Below are 7,662 nucleotides of genomic sequence, written 5' to 3' on the forward strand. Positions count from 1 at the left end.
TGTGATGAATACTCCTAAAGTACATAATTTATTCACGATAGTAATTAGTCCTATAAAACGCCTTGCTGAAACTGCTTGCAAAAGAGGCTTCTGGTCGTTCCTGGAAGGTCATTAACGTCTTACAATATGGCAACAAAAGTTTAATAAATAGTAAGTGGAGCATAAAACATGCGTTCACACACACACACACACACACACAACCACAACACACCACACACACACATGTTTTTTTTTTTTCATCACCACACAACACACACACCACACACACACACAAATTTCACCCTTGCAAAAATGTCTGTCTGCTATAAGTGGCTTACGATAAATGGTTCACAATTTGGCTGTGGTACAATTAATTCTGTTTAGAAGTATTCAATGTTTTTGTTTTTGGCAAAAGTGCTGTCAGCAAATGTGTGCCTTTATAGGGCAGAACCCAGTGGGAGCCAATGGGTGGGGTACATTTTTGTGGACTTATAGTGTTATAGAGGCTAACTTGTCACAGATAGTGAAACTCTTTTAACATAATCACATTTAATTGTATACTGACTTACACCCGGTAACCCCTTTTTTTGAAGCGCTTTCAAGATGTTATTTAGCATTAGCTAGCTTAGGCATTTAACTCTAGACTTAGACGCTTTTATCGCAAGGGCGACGTAGGCATACTCAAATACTGCTGGGTAATCCCCAGCAGGACAATTTGGGTGAAGTGTTCTGCACGGGCGCGACCAGGGCACAATGACATGGCTGACTGCAGTGGACTCAAACCTCTTCTATCCTCTGATTTCGAAGTTCAGCGCACAACTCCGAGCCACAGCCTCCTATGTTGTTGTAGGGAGCAGAATTAAAGAGTTTTTTTAGGTGGGAGGCAGCACTATCTGTATTTCTCACATATGCCGAATACATATATTGAACAAGTCTAAGGGTTGATTTGGCAGGATTGATTGCTTAGCTTAGCCCCTATATCCCTAGTATATAGCAGTAGCATGAATAATAATCAACATCAGTCGTTATTTTTTATGATAGTCATTTATTAAATATTAATACAGGTAGTTTCCAAAACAGTTCGCTATCGTCGGAAAAGCACACTTGCTGGCATTGTGTGTTTGTGTACCCTTTACTGCAGTGTCCTGCAGCGTCTCTCTTTGTCTTACACTGGAAAAATTGCGCATAGGTCCTTGCGTACATTCCCAGTGGAGGTTGTGACATCTTGGAAGGGGACTCGTTTGGTGGAGAATGGTGTCTTCGAGGGCATTCAACGGGCCCTCCTGATGTTACACTGTCGGCTGCTGGGCTCCTGTTGCTGAAAGATGGTCGTCGCTCTTTGTGTGTGTTTTTAGAGGAGTTGTGTTCACCTTCATTAAGAACAGAATCAATCAAGATACATGTCAAAAATACATTAGATACAAGTAAAAAATATGACAATGCAAATATTAAAACAAAGATTCCAAAAACGGCAAAAAGGCAGAAATGCATTCTTAAGCCAGGATTGAGACGAGGATGGCTAGATCTGCCTGAACTGTCTCCTGGTCAGGATCTCCTGCTTTGGCATCTTTGAGGCATTTGCACTCGGCCGCATTGTAGAGGAGCAAGGCGTTGACTGCACAAACAAGGATGTCGTGTTGCCAGAAGATGTAGCATGATACCAAGCGTTGGGATTTCATGGGGAAACTTGTATTGGCCGTTAAACGAGTCAAGACAATCCACACCCGTCCCATGTAACTTGTTGAAGTAACCACACAAATGTAAAGGCTCCAAACTTCTAGCTGTTGGGCTTTGTCCCAGCGATGAATTCTCTGGCACAGGGGATTGGCCACAGGCAAGGATGACACAGTGTGAGCCGGCTCTGCTCTCATACCGATTTGACAGGCAGCAGATATTGGGTTGCCCTCGCACTCCGGATGTGCAATAAAGCTTGCTCTCCCCTTTTTTCTCTAGCTCTCTCCCTCTTCCAGGTTAGCAGTAAGCGCACCTGCCGGATGTTCCCACATATACGAATCCACGATCTAAGGAGCTAACAACATACCAATGGGACACAGGGAGTAGTTTGTCTGAGTAGATCTTGTAGTTCTGACGCTCTGGAAGGCGTGGAGTGGAGGCAACTTCATCACAACATCACCACACCAATCCAAGTCAGACTTGGGCTGCGTATCCCATCCGACACTAGCTGGTAACATCAAAAAGTCAGGCAAGACATTCAGAGATTCCGTTCTCACCACAGCTTTGAACCCCCACCGGGTGTGGCTTGGCCTCACATGTATGCTTGAATGCTAAGCTGAAAATTCCGCGCTTGAAGGAGTCTCATCTCTTTGCTGTGGCATTCTGATGGAAAAAGTAATAATAATATGTAATCAATAAAATTGCATATTATCATTGTAATAGATTACCTGAAGGATATAGATATGGTGGTGGGACAAGTGTTGCATTATTTCTGGCTAGCCTATTACATACTAATAAGGAATGGCATGCACACCCCTTCCAGGTGTCCGGATGTAATCAAGCTCTGAATCCTATTTTAACTTTGTACACCTTGAAGTCACCAATACATAAACTCAGGCCTTAGCCTATTATCATAATGAAACAGGATTACACTACACCCACACATGCAGTAAACCAGTTCATTAAAATCACACAATGCTGTCTGGCAAATGCTAACAGGCTATCAAAATACTAAAAGGGATACATCCAAGCTGCTCCCAACATATTTCAAAAGAAAGACTGCTGTCTGCTAGAAAGCCCAGAGAAGAGTAAATGTATTTTTGTAACGAATTAAACTGATAATTATAACAAGAGAGTTTAACATATTGCTACAGATATCATTTCACATACTTTTATCGAGAAATAAGTATTAATTGTATTTCAAATTTTCTGTCTTAATTCAAAAATCTTAACAGAGGACACATTTAGAACTTAGTTATAGTGAATGATTCAAAGACCATTATATTATATTCGTGTTTTATTTCCATATGTGACATATAGAAGGCAATCTCCATGCATCAGAAGGGCCATCAGAAGGGCGGGCTCCATGACAGGGACACATGCTATTTTGACTACCACACTGACCCAGTGTTGTAATATTACAACAAAGACATAAGCTGCTCAAAATCACATTTGATGAATGTATTCCACAATAACTAAATATGTACATGTTCTAGACATTGTAATAATCACAAAAAAATATATTTGAGGCATTTTACTTACTTAAATCTGACAAATCCAGTCCAATAAAACAGAGAGATGTTGCTCGTTTGAAGATTTGGAAGTTGTGTGAGTGTATGGCCAGAGGGCAGGACCTATAAACACATTTACTACCCAATAGCATTGTGAGGCTGAACAAAAGGACCTTTTGACTATGTAAATGTGGTCTTTAAAAAATAAAGACCACATTAAAGTAATGTTGTAAAATTACAACCTTGGGCCTTGCAGGGTTAAACCCTTTTGACTGATATGTTTTAATTCGTTTTTTATACATATTTTATATTGGGAAATATTGTACTTTAATCATCTGACAAATATTTTGAGCATCCTCTATGATTCATTCTTAAATATAAAGCGAGTATAAAAATAGTTTAACAAGCTCCATCCCGTCCCAATATAGATTCAATTTATATTCAAATGATAAAATAAAAGAGGCCATTTGTACTTATTTTAAATGGTTGTACTTTTCTGATTAAAGGAGGTGTGAACTTCCTTTATCACTGGCCATGTGTTATTAGGAAGAAGATGCACCAATGGTGTTGGAACTAAAATAAGGTTTAAAACAATTCCATATTCTTCATAAAAACACTTTCATTGATATACCTAATTTTTTTCAAGGACAATACTTGCTTGTACCACTAACTCAGAGTCATGAGTGTTGGAAAGAAGATCCCGCACACTGCTGATGCTCAGCATCATAATCACACTTACAGTAAGTGTCTGCCCCTCTGGTCCTTTCTCAACAATATTTAGCACAATTTATACAACATTGTTGTATCCCCCACACAATTATTCTCCTGAGGATTGATCCCAGAGTACCTGATGTAAAGATAGATGGATTGATCCCAAACTGGTATGCTCTAAGAACTTTTGGATATTAATGGCACACTCAAAATTCCATTTTGATGGACTTATAAAATTGGCAAGGCCGATTCTCTGTGAAATGTCAGTAAATGATATTGTTCATAGAGTCATGTAATATGGTGTGTAGCTTGTTGAAGTGACCTTCATTTATTTTTAAATGAGGAACTGAGTGTAGCAGATTACACACGTTTCTGTCAAATATTGACAGACACTCCCATAGGGAATAATTCTCTCCACAACTGTATAGACAGGTGGAGCATTACTTGGTAATCATGTTGTATGAATTGTGTTAAACACTCTTGAAAAAAGCCCAGAGGGACCAACACGTTAGTATAATCATTAAGATGTGAACAAGCAAAGTCTGGAGGATCTTCTTTTCTCCCATCTTCATCATCTGTAAGTTTTGATCGGGATTAATATTTCTTGTATTATTTACATATCAATAAATAGCTGAAGGGCTTATTTTATCAAATCACTACACACAATTCACGCAACCTAGCAGACAAAACTCCTTAATTAACAAAATAAAATCAACTTTTTCACGGTTCATACAAGCTGACTAAACAATTACACTCCGCTTTGCTAAATGTAAACACTTTAAAGTGGACATGTTATGCTTTTTGGGATGTTCCCTTTCCTGTAGTGTGTTATGTGCATGTAAATGGTCTGCAAAGACTAAAATAACAAAGTTCACTCCAGAGGGAGTTTCTCTCCCACACACTCCCTTAAATGCCTCCATTGGAGTCATTTGTTTACTTTACTGTAACATAGTGACATCTCTATGTAACATGCACACTTCTATTTGCTAGCGATCCAACACATTGTACATGATGGGCTAAACGGTGGGACGTGTCCAAGCAGTTGATCAATCACAACAGAGGTGCTTATCAGTCAGAGCAGCCTGGGCTCGGGTTTCCGACAGAGGGTGACAAGAGGTGCTGCAGCATATATTCTAAATATATCGTTATGTAAAAGACAGACATAAAAGAAAGTGCTAATAGACATGCTCTAAATCCTTTTGCTGTTATGTTTGCTTCTATTGTAGTGTTCCAGTGTTCTGTGCTTTTTTTTACAGTGCTAACATCTTAAATAATTAACCGTCATCAACTATTGGGTGTTTGGCTAATTGGTCCAATGACAAACAAGTGGCTTTAAGTCAGATTCCGCAAAGCTGAATATGTGTTCAGAGTTTTGTATACCTGAGTTGAGCTAAAGCCCTTTTAGTCTCAGTTTCAACAATTGCTTTTGTGTAATTTTAGTGTGTGAGCAATTTAAAATAACTGTCTTGAGAGTTGAAGTTATAGTGTACGAATGTCTGGCTTTTTTCCCTCCTCTTCAGCTCCTCCCACTCCCTCCTTTCTCAGCTTAACGTGTCATTCTCCACAACAATGTCCTAATGTTAACCAGAGAAGAAGCATGTCCCAATTAGAATGTTCAGTTTGATCAGTACTCAACACCCTCATGAAAGATGATTAATGTGATGCAGAGAAAAACATCTACCTCAATCCTCTCTCTGTTGATAAAATTCACATTTCGTAATTTCTTCCCTTAATTGTGACAACAGCAAAACTTTTCATTCGAGGCGCCTCTCTCTCCCGCATGCCCTGAGGGGGACTAGAAGATAATTGCTCCTTGGGTTTGTTCTTTATAACGGAGTCTGACTATAATTTTTTTTTCCATTCCTCTTTCCCCCTTAAAATATTCCATTCACATTCTCCCACTGAAGATATACAGTTTAAGAATTTTGAATATCTTTCGCCAAGTGCATAAAATACATTACTTTTAAAGATTCAACTAATTGTCAGTTTATTTGTTGTGTTTTCCAAACGTTGAAAACAGCAGTAATCTTAGCATTGAGAGCTGACGGTCGTTATGACTCAAATCCTCCTCTTGTTCAGTATATGAAATGGTCTCTGAAACTTTTTTTTATCTTCCACAAGCCCATCATCTTTAATGGACCTGTGTGTGTATGAGTGTAAGAGAGAAAGAGGAAGATAAAGGTGCAAACAGATGTTGGTGTGTGTGTTTTCTTTTTCCCTCTAAAAAACCAGCAGAAGCCGTACATGTTGTCTTCTTGGCATAAATATAGAAAAGACAAGCAGCAGCCGGCCGCTCGACCAGTCACCGGGCTCTGAGACTTTTATATAAATAGGCCCTAATGATCAGAGGAGGGCTCAGAAGGACAGACAGGCGGCCATCTTGGAACTTGTTTACGCTGTGGTGCTGCTGTTGTAAATTGGATGCCAGGAAACGACTTCTGCCCTCTAAAAAGCCTGCCTGCCAGAGTACAAATAAACTCGAGAAACACTGGAAGGGGAAGTGCAAAGAGGGTAAAACAAAAACACAGATCAAGACAAAGCACATGGACAAAGACTTGCAAACACAGCCGTCTAGACATGGACATGCAGTACTCACACTGTAACATACAGCTAAAATCATGCACAAAAAATATATTGTATCAAACAAAGCTTCCCCCAAAATGTAATGTAATAAGATGTAAATTGTTACGGTTGAGTGAAGGACGAAGGACCCAAATGCAGATAACGCTGAAAATGCCTTTATTTCAAGGATAAATAAAAATGACTTGGACAAGACAGAACACTCACCGGTGAACTCAGTCACAAACAAAAGACGAACCAACACTGAACACAGGAAGAGACAAGACTGTAAATACAGGGAAGGGTAATCACAAGACGAGAAACAGCCGGGCAGGGGAGGAGAAACACAAGGGCCACAGGTGAACACAATCAGACAACTAGACACACCAGGGAAACTAACGACAGGAGGAAAAACACAGGGAAAAGGACCAGACAATATACCAAGAGGAAAACATGACAGGGAGAACAGCAAAACACCCAAAACAAGACATACAAAACGTGACATAACACAATAATCGTAACATAAATAAGTATTTATACAGATGCCTTTTAATTACAATATTATCGTTTATCGCAATAATTTCCATAAAAATGTATCGTCCAACACAATTAATTATCGTGACAGGCCTACGCGTTACAAAGTAACTGTGATAATATTACTTTTGTCATTAACAGAGTAATGTAACGCGTTAATTCAGTAATCACACTACAGTTATTAACATTGCCCGACACGCGTTACTTCGTTACTTTTATCAAATCAGTAACTACTAACATACAGAATTACTAGATTATAGATACTTGATTACTAGATTCGGTGGGATTTCCGCCGCAGGTTTATATTTACGTAACATTTGCGCGACTTGCACATCCACATGCTAAACATGGCTGAGTAAACAGCGATAACTTTCGAGGGGTGGATCAAACTAATCTACTAATTGGATCAAATATAAAAGTCAGCCGAATTTATGTTGATACTGCAAGGAGACGTATTGTGTGAAAATAAATGTATGATGTTTTGTAATTGCTGATATATTTATGATTCACGTCACATATTCAGTTTCGGCGGCACTTCTTCCTGTTTGTCCAGAAGTCTTCTAATCAGAGCTCTATACTGTAAATAGAGAACTACGGCAGATGTGTAATATTTAATGCAAGCCGAACCGTGTATTACAAGGCCGTTATGTGATGACTTCCAAAGAGAAAAGCAAGAACACTCGGAATAAAGTAT

At 39.1% G+C, this 7,662-nt stretch overlaps 1 protein-coding gene across 1 annotated transcript in view; it reads right to left on the reverse strand.

Annotated features, from left to right (window-relative positions):
* Window positions 1–7,662, reverse strand: part of pthlha (parathyroid hormone-like hormone a) — a gene marked incomplete at its 3' end in the record, with an annotated part of 11,402 nt that overhangs the window by 808 nt on the left and 2,932 nt on the right. The window lies entirely within an intron of this gene.

Source organism: Notothenia coriiceps, unplaced genomic scaffold (genome assembly GCF_000735185.1).
Source record: "Notothenia coriiceps isolate Sejong01 unplaced genomic scaffold, NC01 NC01_scaffold00018999, whole genome shotgun sequence".
NCBI classification, from domain to species: Eukaryota; Metazoa; Chordata; class Actinopteri; order Perciformes; family Nototheniidae; genus Notothenia; species Notothenia coriiceps.